This window comes from Nicotiana tomentosiformis, chromosome 1 (genome assembly GCF_000390325.3).
Source record: "Nicotiana tomentosiformis chromosome 1, ASM39032v3, whole genome shotgun sequence".
NCBI lineage: Eukaryota > Viridiplantae > Streptophyta > Magnoliopsida > Solanales > Solanaceae > Nicotiana > Nicotiana tomentosiformis.
In genome coordinates, this window is record NC_090812.1 from 105,514,934 (window position 1) to 105,527,496 (window position 12,563).

Here is a 12,563-nt window from a genome sequence, read left to right on the forward strand (position 1 = left end):
TAGATGCATATATGAGATGGTTACATGTGTGTTTATTGTCAACCTGCAGTTTGACATTTGAAATTATTTTTCTCAATTAAGAGCATAATTTTCAGATTATCAAATCAAGATAGTTCATCTTGATGATGCTGGTTTATATCCAAGCTAGTTTAGCATTGAATACCTCCTATTAATAGTTAAACTATTGCTTATGAGAACAAAGCCTCATGTGTTGGTCTAAGATTTTCTAAATTGCATACAATAGTACTTGTATGCATCAGACCAATAAAATATGATAAGTCCTCCCCTCATAATTGGTTTAGGATCCGAAATCAAATATTTTTACTATCTAATAATTTTTTATGTATGTTATATGATTAATTTCTTTACCACAATACATAAAGATAGGTTTCCCAAAGAAAATTGGGGATATGTGTTAGTTTTTCTAACATTTGGGGGATGGAATAAATAACTGAAAAATATGCTATATGAATCGAATTATCATTAATATGATGATTCTCACTTAGAAGATAATTCAAGTCAAATGGCAGAAGTATTTGCTGATCCAAAATTAAATATCATATTTTCAGCTGCAAATGCTCCTATTCAAATTAAAGTCCCTGAAGGATAAAGTTTACTGCGCGGATGAAGTGTAGTAAACGACCGGTTCCAAAGGTAATAATCCTTGAAAAATGATAGGAGCAAGTAATCATAATGAGGAGGAAATGAGCTCTAGAAGAGCCCACGACATAACATTTCATGAAACTGCAGAAAACGTTCAGGTACCTAAAAATAAAGAAAGTGATGAGATCTCAACAAGTTATGTCGCTTAGGAACCGATACAAAATGATCGTCGACGATATATTTGATACAATATAGTTTTAAAGATTGTGAGGATCGAACCTGTAGTCCAGACACCTGAAGATGTCATGCCATCTAAATTAAGTCATAACCTTTATGAAGATCTCTAAAGGATTTAAAATTCCTGAAGCATATAGTTCAAAGTATCGTGAAATGTACTCAATTAGATTACGAAGATCTTTGTACGCTTTAATTCAATCTGGGCGCATGTGATATAATCTTCTCAACGCATATTTGCTTAAAGAAGGTTATATAATTGATGTTATTTGTCCATATATTTTTATAAAGAAAATGGCATCAGAATTTGTTATACTTGCTATTTATGTTGATGACATAAATCTTGTTGGAACTCTAGAAGAGCTCCAAAAGGCAATTGAATATCTTAAGAAAGAATTTGAGATGAAAGGTCTTGGAAAAATAAAATTTTGTCTTGGTCTGTAAATTGAATATTTAGCAGATGAGATTTTTATCCATCAATCTGCCTATATAGAAAGAGTCTTTAAATGCTTTTACATGGACAAAGCGCACCCATTAAGTACACCAATGAGTGTTCGATCACTTGAAGTGAATAAAGATCTGTTCCGACCTCCAGAAGAGGATGAGGAACTCCTTGGTCGTGAAATTCTCTATCTAAGTGCAATTGGTGTACTTATGTATCTTGCTAATGCTAACAAAGATGGTGCAGATCGTATTGGTTATGCAGATGCAGGTTATTTATTAGATCCCCATAAAGCTCGATCTCAAATCAGGTATGTGTTTACATGTGGAGGTATTGTCATATCATGGCGCTTCACAAAGCAATCTATTACTGCTACTTCTTCAAATCATGTTGAGATAATACCTATTCATGAAGCAAGTAAGGAATGCGTATGGTTGATATCAGTGATTCATATTACTCGAGAAAAATGTGGGTTGGAATGTGATAAAAAAAACCACAATATTAGACAAAGACAATACTGCATGCATAACCCAATTAAAGGGAGGATTCATAAAAGGAGATAGAACGAAACATATATTACGAAAGTTACTCTTTACACATGATCTTGAGAAGAATGGTAATATCGTTGTGCAGCAAATCCATTCAAGTGACAATCCACCAAATTTATTCACTAAATCTTTACCAACTTCAACTATTGAGAAAATAGTACATAAGATTGGAATACGGAGACTCAATATTTGAAATAAAGTTTTCATTAGGGGGAATAAAATACGCGATATACTCTTTTTTCCTTACTAAAGTTTTTCCCACAGGATTTTCCTTATAAGGTTTTTAATAAGGCAACTAGCAATACATATTACTAGATATATGCACTCTTTTTCCTTCACTAGAATTTTTTCCCACAGAGTTTTTTTTAATAAGGTTTTAATGGGGCACATTATCTTTTAGTGAACATCCAAGGGGGAGTGTTATAAATATATTATATTATGGATGTCCGTTTAGTACTCCGTTATAAATAAACTTCCTGAAAAAGTTTATCCATATTGGACTCCGCTGTAAATATGTTTATATATTTAGTACTTTATTAGAAATAAGCCTCTTGAAGACCTTATCATTTCGGCACTCCGTTGTAGATAAATATTACTCATGTAGAAGATTATCTATAACTGGTACAATAACAACTTACAAGAATCTTACACAACAGCTTGCAGTAGGAGCTTACAAGCAGCTTATACAACAACTTGTAGTAGCAGCTTACAGAACAACTTCCTTTCTTTTATAAATAAAAGAGATTTCAGTTCATTATTTAGATGAGTTTGAAGTTGAATAAAAATATCAATCCTCTTCTATACTTATTTTCGATTTATTTACTTTGCAATTTTTATTTTATAACTAATAGAATAGTTTTAGCTACTTGTTAGTGTCTTATTCAAAGCCAATAAGTCGGTACTTCCTTAGAGGAGAATCGAAAGTTTCTACTTTTGACACTTCGACACAAAGGGAGGTGACGCTGCACTATCAATCTATTGGTTCCTACTCTTTTCAAACCAACCAAAGGAATCAAAACAAGTTGAAAACAACATAATGTCAAAATCACTACTTCTGGTCATCGTAAGGATCACGTTACCACTTACACGTATACCTTTTTTTCAGTATTTCTTTTATGTTTCTTTATTATTGTAATATGAGAACAGAAATTCACGCATCAAGTAATTCACATTTACAGATTAATTAGAAGACCCCTATCTTTATAAATACAAAACATTAACCATGGGCACGGCTGTCTTTAGTAGGGATAAAGCTGCAGTTGATGAAGATTGATCTGTTAAATATGTTTGTCGAAATCTATATTTACTTTGTTAGGAGAAATGTATATTTTTAGTCGTTTCAAAAAATAATATCCGATAAAAAAGATAATTTTTGCGTATATGTGTATTATATACAAAATATGGTACATATTTTATACACTTTTTAGCTAGTGAGTGCAATTAGTTTCATCTAATCGGTTAGTTTTGTATTTTGCCAATTAAATATTAGTACTACCTTTTCTATATTTATACCAAATATTAGACACCATTTATCGAAATTCCTAACTTGTTATCTAGCAACTCTTTCTTTTTGTAACTGACCAGAAGAAATAGGTGCAAAGAAGGGGGAAGGGGTTTCCCACCAACAAACGGCATTTCCAAATATGTTTGTAAAGGTAACCCTCTCAATCCTCATTTGAAGTATATTGAAACCAAGATATATACTTTAAAGGAAATGGAAGAGAAAAGGAACTTTATATAATTATCATCACACATGAATATTTTGATATGATATCATCAGTCATCACGTGAAAGTCAATATTGTTTGGTTTGAGGAGAAGTGAGAGCAGATTCATGCTTTTAAAATCTGTCTTTTCTTGTTTTTTACCCCTCTTATGTTAATATATATAAAGAGGAAGAAAAGAAGGCCATGCATTCCCAATTATTAATGGTCCCCTCCATGAACTTCCATGTGTTAATCTCTCGTTTTGCGTGGATTTTCAACTTGTTTAATTTATGCCCTTATCTTTCCTACAAGTGGTGGATACAGACAGGGATACATGTGATCAGAGAAGCAAACATGAAATGAGGGGTTCTTAATTAGCTGAGGGAAATTTAAAATGAACCAGATTTTAAAATATATTAATTCACGAAAGTCAGGGCAGATTAATTAATATTGTTTCCCATCTTTTTATAAAGCGCTCAACATCTATATTAAGAATTCTTCCAAGATCACACAATTCAATATAATATCAAAGTAAAAAAAATCTTGAATTTATATACTCTTATCACTTAGTACTGAGACTGAAATAAAGTAGTATCCATATTTAACCATGAAAAGAATCAGACCCAGCCATAGGTAATTAAGGAGAGTGTTCAGACATCCCATATAATTAAATTATCTCTAACAACTTCTATATTTAAGTAAAATAATCATATAATTTTTAACATATTAAAATTGGATTATATTATTCCAAGACTACATCATATGTCTTCACAAAAGTTAAAGGCATTAAAAGGGTGTGCATGGGATTGTGGCGTGGGCGTGATTATATTCAAGTTGTCTCACTATATGTTCTATGGCTATGCTAATAGTGGACCACTTCCATCTGTTCTTTTGACACATGAATTATTACTGCTATGCATCTCTTCCACAAGCTTTTAATAAATTATCAGAATATCCAAAATTAAAGAGACTTTTAACCAAGATAGATCTCCAATTGGTGCATTCTCTCCATTTTTCCCCTTTATATACACTTGTTGCAGCTCCTAGCTACTTTCAAGTAATTATGAGAGGGTGAGGAAAAACACATGGTTATAGGCTTTGAAGGATATTATATTGGATCGTGAACCACTAGTAGTTGAAGCTGCCAGCATGATCTAAACTTTTCTAGTTGCTCCGATGAGGAAAGATCAGATCATGTGGCAGCATCACCTGTTGATGGTTTTCCGAAGTTTTGCATAATGGCGGTGTTTAGGCAGCTTTTCAGCACCTCAACTGCTTCACCGGGTTCCTATTATATGAGGTAATTTAACTCTCACTAGCTAGTACAAGTATCTAATAACTGTATCTACTAAGTTCAGGTAAATCGGAATCACCTAATTAACTGTTATCTAATTAATTATTTTGATTCCTAGCTCCCATGTTTTGCTTCCTTGTTTCATTCCTCTTCTTTCGAAATGTACCCTAATTCTTCAATCCTTGATTCTAATATTAGCTTCTACTTTCAAATTTCAAGAAACCTAGTAACAATTTCTTTTGAAGTTCTCTTTTTATTACTTTTGTTGCAAGAACTAAACGATTTCGTTCCTATTTGTTGACTTCTTTGACGTATTTCCCGTATTTCATATACGGAGAATAGGGATCTAACCTTCTTTTCTTTTTCGCTTTAATTTTTTTAACTCAAAGATAACATAGAAACGAAGATCGATCAGGAAGAACAGGGATCTACAAGTAGGTAGTTTAGAATTTGGAGGCTAGGTCAACGGATTTAATTAATTTAGTCAGTTTTTTCTTGAATTTTCATATTAAGGTAAATAACCAAATATTTATTTGTTGATTAATAGGTAGCATTAATTTTTCTTTCACATGTCAAACATATGCTTGGGAATCTTAGATTTCGATGCATGAAATTAAAGTAACTGTTGGAGTTCTTAGTCGCTGCTTTTGAGATTCCCTTTTTATCCAAGATTAAAAAATTCTTTCTCTTATTCATCGTATTCTTTAATTAGTTTGGTTTTCATGCTTTAATTTAGGTAGTTGTTATTGCTACTGATTAATCGGCTAATTAATCGCTTGCTCATTGAATTGATCTTTCGTTTTTCGAGTACGGTGGTCAGTGCATGTCCCTATCAGGCGTAATTTATTTGTCCAGTAATCTTTCGAGGATGAATTCAAAAAAAAAAAAAATAGACTGAAGAAAAGAAAAAAGAAAGGTAGAAAAAAGAAAAGAAAAGTTGGCATTTGATTCATCTTTCAGATAATTTTGTTTACTCGTAGGAACATAGACATAGCTGAAGCCTAATAACAAGCAGAATTAAAACTACTTGAAAACGAGGGGAGTCTATGTTTGTCAGCTGAGGCCAATGAAGCTAGTTATATTAGGGGAATAAATATACAAAGAAACCATAAACTTTTGGTTGTCCAAGTCCAGAAAATTTCAGATGACCAGAAAAATTTATGTTTATACAAAATAAAGTAATATGACATGTGTCTTTAGTATACACTTTTATCTACTTTAACATTATATTCTAGGTTACCTATTAATGCTATAAAATAGAGTTATATATAATTAACTTTTAAGTGACATATTTATCTATATTTTTTTTATAATGTAAAGAACTTAAACTCTAAATTTTATCCATCGCTGAACACTATCTTAATTCTTTCCTTCTTCTTTTCTTCTTTTATTTTCCTTGGGAAGAGAATTTTAAGTGCGCATCAGTTCGAGTTCTACCTTCTAACAACACATACATTTCTTCTTGATTTGGTTGCTCGTAAACCAAAAAATTTGAATGATAGCGATGCGACTTATCTGGACTTTGTCAGGACGAGTGAAGAAGCTAAGAACGCAGGTTTTGTTGCTGCTTTTCTTATATTTGATTTAGCACTGGCATAACCTGCATATCTAACTAGGATCCCTTTCACTTGGAAACTTAAATGATGTGTTACTCTCTGAATATTACCATGACACCGAATCAGGGGCGGAGCTAGTTAGAAGAAAAGGGTTCAATTGAAATCTCCTGTTAAAAAGTTGTACTGCATGCTCACGAATAAGATATTGTTGACTTCTATATAAGATATTGAATTCCTACGAGAAAAAATCATAGTAAAGTAACAAAGGGGTTCAAAAATTGCTTTAAATCTCAAGTATGACATTTTAGATCTCTTATATATATACTACAAAATCCTGAGTCTACATCACAGTGGACACAATTGGCAGGAACTAGGACGAAGGATCCCTTTCGACTTGAAAAGTTTGTGACAGCTGATAATTCGCTACTGAGCTCAAAGAAGCACCATTTCCTGTCTCTTTTGGACGAGTGAAAGAGGCAATTTTAATTCCATCTGCTTAAATATATGGTTGATTTTCTTACTATATATACAGTATACTAGTCATCTCTACTTAGTTACTTATAAAATAAGTTGTTCTTAAGAGTATATGTTAAGAAAACACATAATTAGCATGCAAAATTACTTGTACACTCTATCTTCTCACAGTAATTAATGAAGTACAGATTTTTCAAGCCCATATAAAGTTAGGTGCATATATAGTTTTGAGAATGCACATGAGTTTATTGGCATGAGTTGACAAAGTGCAAGTATCTAAATCTGAAATAGAGTAACATACATTTTTCCAAATTCAAATCCACCTCTCGGGCTGTTAGTTAGATGATAATCCTCTCACATTTTCGTATTATTGCTTGTTAATCGATCAAATCCACCTACAGTTCGAATATTGCTTCTCAAAAGCTGTAATCCGTCCGGTCATTTTGAGCATTTACATTCAGTTTGGTGGTTTGAGGTCATGAGTAACTTCATATGGTGTATTGTGAGTTGTGTGTATCGTCGCTTTTGGTTTTCGATTGGTTCGGAATTTATGTGGAAGAATGATTCTCAATCAGAAGTTTTAAGTTGAAAGAGTTTACCAAGTTTGACTTTTGTGTTGTTGACCTCAAATCGGAGTTTTGATGGCTCCGTTAGATCCGCATGATGATTTTGCACTTGGGCGTATACCCAGATTTGCATTTGGATATTTCTAAAATATTTTGGCGCTAATTGACGAAAGTTGGCAATTTGAAGATTTGAAAAGTTCATAGGTTTGATAGGGAGTTGACTTTGATGTTATCGGGTTTGGATTGTTATTCTGGGAGTTGGAATAAGTTCGTTATGTCATTTGGAACTAGTGTGCAAAACTTGAGGTCATTCCGAGTTGATTTGATATAGTTCGATACGAGTTTTAGAAGTTGAAAGTTCATTAATTTTTTAAGTTTGAATTGAGGTGTGATTCGTGGTTTTGATATTATTATGGGTGATTTGAAGCCTCAAGTAGGTTCGAATTATATTTTGAAACTTGTTGGTATATTCGGATGGGGTCCTGAGGGGCTCGGGTGAGTTTCAGAGTGGTTTCAGATCATTTCGGATGGTTTTTGTATTGCTGGTTTGATGGTGTCAGGTAAGACATCGCGGTCACGAGCAGGCGATCGCGTTCGCGAAGATATAGACAAGCTGGGGGAGTTTTGTTATCCTTGTGTTGGAACGGTTTATGACTTCTTGTATGTGTCATGCATTTTACGTGATTTATTGCGTTGTTCCCAATTGGCTAATCTGTAACTCTGTTATTACTTAATGATATGGTTGCCATTACTTACGTGGAGTTGTTATCTTATGTGTAAAAGAGATCTATATTTTACACATAAGATATCTAAAAAGGATATTTTCGTAATCTCAACATCAAATTTTTAAGAATATTTATAGCTTGTTTGGCCAAGCTTCTCAAGAGGCCAAAAGTGTTTTTTTTTCTTTCTCAAAAGCACTTTTTTTCCTAATTTGAGGTGTTTGGCCAAGCTTTTTTGGGGGAAAAAAGTGCTTTTGGGAAGAAGAAGAAGCAGAAAAAAGTAGCTTCTTCCCAAAAGCAAAAGCAGAAGCAGTTTTGACTTTTTTCTTACCAAAAATACCCTTAACAAAATATAGTATATATCAAAATAACCGCTAAACCTAATACTTAAGATATAATGTATAAATATTTTTTATTATTTTTAGGATAACTTTCTAATATATAGTGAGTTTAGGGGTGAATGCTTTTATATTTGTTGAATGATTTTTAATATATTTAACTTATATTAAATGAATTAAGTACTTTTAAATTTTATTTTCATATTCTACTTAAATAAAATAAAAAAAATTTAATTATTGCCTGTAATAATAAATTTTTAAGATTATTTATTTACTTATAATATTTACTATTATGTAAATCTATTCATGTCCTTATTCGTAATTTGATACTTAAAAGCACTTTCTGAAAAGCTTAGCCAAACACAAATTATTGCTCAAAAGTGCTTTTCAGAGTGATTAGCCAAACACACTTCTCAAAATAAGCTGATTTCTCTAGCTTGTCAAACATGCTATTAGTTGTCCTACTTATGCTCGTGTGAGAGATGAAAAACTTGAGTCGAGGGCAAAGAAGTACATATTTTTAGGGTATGCAAGTGGAGTGAAAAGGTTATAAGTTGTGGTGCATAGATCAGAAGAATCTAGGATAAATTATCAATAGAGATGTGACATTTAATGAATCTGCCTCACTAGACAGATAGAGGGAGAAGGCAATTGCAAAAAGATCTTGGTATTAGTGACTGCATAAAGCTAAATATTGAATCTCCACTAGCTTAGCCTAGTAATTTTAAAGTAGAGAAAATGGAGGAAGTGAAAAATATTGATCAAGATGATAATATTAATGCACCTGTGCAATATCAACCATATAACATTACAAAGAGAGAAGAGAGTGATCAATCTACCGCAAAGGTTGCAAACATAGTTAATGGAAATCTTCTAGGATATACAAATTATGTGGGATAACTCCTTCATACATATTGTATTCTTTATACATTTACTTATTTAATATAGTATGGATCTATTTCTTCTCCAACATCCACTAAATAACTTTTTATGGTACGTTATTATACAATTATTTTCCTTTAGGTCAATAAACAATATCATGTAGCTAGATCTTTCTCATCTTATAAATTAAATTTTCATCAATTGTTTTAGCGAAAATATGGTCTCCTTTGTAAATCTATCAGATATTAATTCAAACTAGTCCTCGATCACTCTTATATCGTTCATGTATCTATACTCTATCAGACTATCACTATTTCCAAAGTTTTATTTGTCTCATATTCAATGCCATGATAGCTTGCACAAGTTTGAGTATCCATCTTATTCTTAAAATATATTGGAATCAATGTAATTTTTTCCCACCCGTTCAACATCCTTCCAAAGTTTAGTATAACATTAAACAGTTTGATAAGTCATGCTACTCCAACCGTTTTATAGCTTTTCCAACCCTCTATAAGGATTCTATTTTGATTACACGATTTTCTAATGCTCATATTTTTCATCACATCCTTCACTTCCGCAGGCATAATTTCACAAGTATAGCTAAAGTTTGATCTATTAATCAATATAGTCTCTCTATCTTTCCTCGATCTGATTATTTCTATCAATATGCTTTGTGCGCCTTACATCCTTGCTCCTCTTTTTTCTTTCAAATTTGCCAGTTTATTCATTTTTTTCTTCCCTTTCCGTATCACTGACTTTTAATACAAGTCATTTAGGACTTCTCCATTACAGAAAAAAACAGTGGTCAATAATGGTGTTTACCCTTAAAATCGGATAACAATTAAATTTGTAAGTGATTTTAAGGATATGTGATTTCACTTGGCACAAACCGAGAAATATAAGAATTGAAGTTAAAAATTAACTGTAAAATGAAGCAAACCAATGTAACGCGCAACTTTGGCCCTCGAGCTAGGTCGCCTCGAACCAACTGAGTATATTATTGAAAAGCAAGAACTGAACAACTGAATAAGAGAGCTTAAGAGATAAAACGTAATATATTGCTTTGTTATGCGTGAATCCCCTTAAAAAATGATTGGAACCCCCTTTATATAGTAGAGGAGTTCTACACATGGTACAATTCAAAATACAGAAGGAAGACTTCTGATTGGTTAATCAACCGGTCTTGACTTGATATATGCCGAAATCTCCGCCACAATCCTCGTCCGGTCATGGATTCCTCGGCTTTCTGTTATTCGACTTAGCAGGCTTCCTTCGATCTCGCTAGATCCCTATCCTTCTCGGTCTATACCTTAGCTGGTCTCGATCTCGATCGATCCCTGAATCACGAACTAGGCAATATTTATTCATGTAACGATCCAATATAACTTAGGATTGAACCTCGGTCTGCCACCCCTGTCTCGATTAACCATACAAAATCGGGCAAGCACGATTTTGACCATATACAGATAGTCCCCTCATTTTTTGGAGAGTAATGACAAGAAACGATTTGAGCCTTCGATCATGACATAATCGTCGTGACATCAGCAGTAGAAGTGACAGAAACGTCTCGTCGATACAGTTTCCCAAGTATTTAATGCGCGTTAGTCGACGGTCGGCCACTATCAGTTTTGAACCGTCGTTGTGAAAACGATAAATAGCCCCCTTCTTCATTATTTCAAACTTTACTTTCAAATCTTTTTTATTCCAATCTCCAGAGTTCTTTGCCTTCTTCAAATCTTCCTATCTTCAAATCTTTGAGTTTCTTTGCTTGTTCTTTCTAGAACACAAAATACTTCAGTCCCCATTCTTCTTTGCCCACAAATACTAAATGACTAAAACATCTACAATTGTTTCACAGAAAGAGGTTGCTTCCTCATCTCGGTCGGCCGGCGAAAAACCAGTGGTGGAGCCATGCCCTGAAGAACTTATTCCCGGGGTGAGTGTCATAGATTCCGACTTTAAGGTCGAGAAAACCTCATCGATTTTTGGTCGATGCGAGCCGATATCGAGATATATATGCTCGATACCCAAAAGCCTCCTCGACCAGGTGAAGAAAGATTGCAACTGGGAAAACAAAAAAGGTTGTGATACCGGCACCAGAAGAAGCGATCACGACCCACATGGAAGGGTTCCTGAATGTTTACATTTATCCTTTCACGTTGGGTCACCTCGATTCGATCATCGTAGACTTTTGCAAGAAATACCAGGTGACCCTCGGCCAAATTCACCCCTCTTTCTGGAGGATCGTGATACTGCTCCGTTTCTTCGTGAGCAAAATCGACGGGCTTCCCTTCGCCCTTGACCACCTCGTAAGATTATATAGCCCTCGATTATATCGAGGTGGGCTGATAAAGCTTAAATGCCGGGCCACCAAGGCACTCATCTCGAGTATAAATGAAGACAAAGATCGAGGCTGGATGGGCCGGTTCGTTCGGGTGAAGACCACGAACATAATCTCGGCTGAGAGCATGCCATTTCCTAAGAAATGGAATATGAAGCATAAGTATGATTCTGTCTTTAATTTTTGCTTATTGTTTTTACTTCTTCACCCTTTCTTATCAGTGTTTTTCTCGAGGCAGCCGTTGCTTGGATGCCGGGTGTGGTTCCCCACCTCGAGAACTGGGTTAGGAGCCTGGTTTTGACGTCAACATACATCGAGCGCGCATGGCGCGATTTGTCAAAGGGTCGGTGGGAGGCTCGTACTCATGGTAAGCCTTCTTCCTGACTTACCGATTTGCCTATCGTTCAAGCATCTTTTCAAACATGAGTTTACTTACTTTCTCCTTTTGCAGGTCTCGAAAAGGATGCGACTATGAGACCCCCAACCGGTGATGAAGAAGTTTCACCACCTATCTCGAAATTGGCGAAGGAGAATAAGAGGAAAAGGGCCTCGAACTCTGAGGGTCAAAAACCCAAGAAGATAACAGCCCGTAAACCCAAGGGGAACACAATCCTGCTGACTATGGAGTCAGTCTAAAGACTAAGGGAAGAAGAAGAAGAAGAAGAAGAAGAAGAAGAAGAAGAAGAAGAAGAGAAAGAAGATGATTCTGGGCTGATGGCCCGTGCGCAAGCTAGCACCGAGATTCAGAGAACTTCGGAACCGGTGGGAGTTGATACTGCTGCGTCTACGCTTGATGAGGTCGAGGAGGATACTTCGGCCCAAGTCCCCGAGCCGAGAGGAACCAAAGATGCTTTATCT

General features: G+C 34.4%; 1 long non-coding RNA gene across 1 annotated transcript; it reads left to right on the plus strand.

Annotated features, from left to right (window-relative positions):
• The first annotated feature begins 4,356 nt into the window (after nt 1-4,356).
• Nucleotides 4,357-8,173, plus strand: LOC104110347 (uncharacterized). The gene is made up of 2 exons (XR_689428.3): nt 4,357-4,832; nt 6,750-8,173. It is a non-coding gene; the product is annotated as an uncharacterized lncRNA (long non-coding RNA).
• Nucleotides 8,174-12,563: the final 4,390 nt, after the last annotated feature.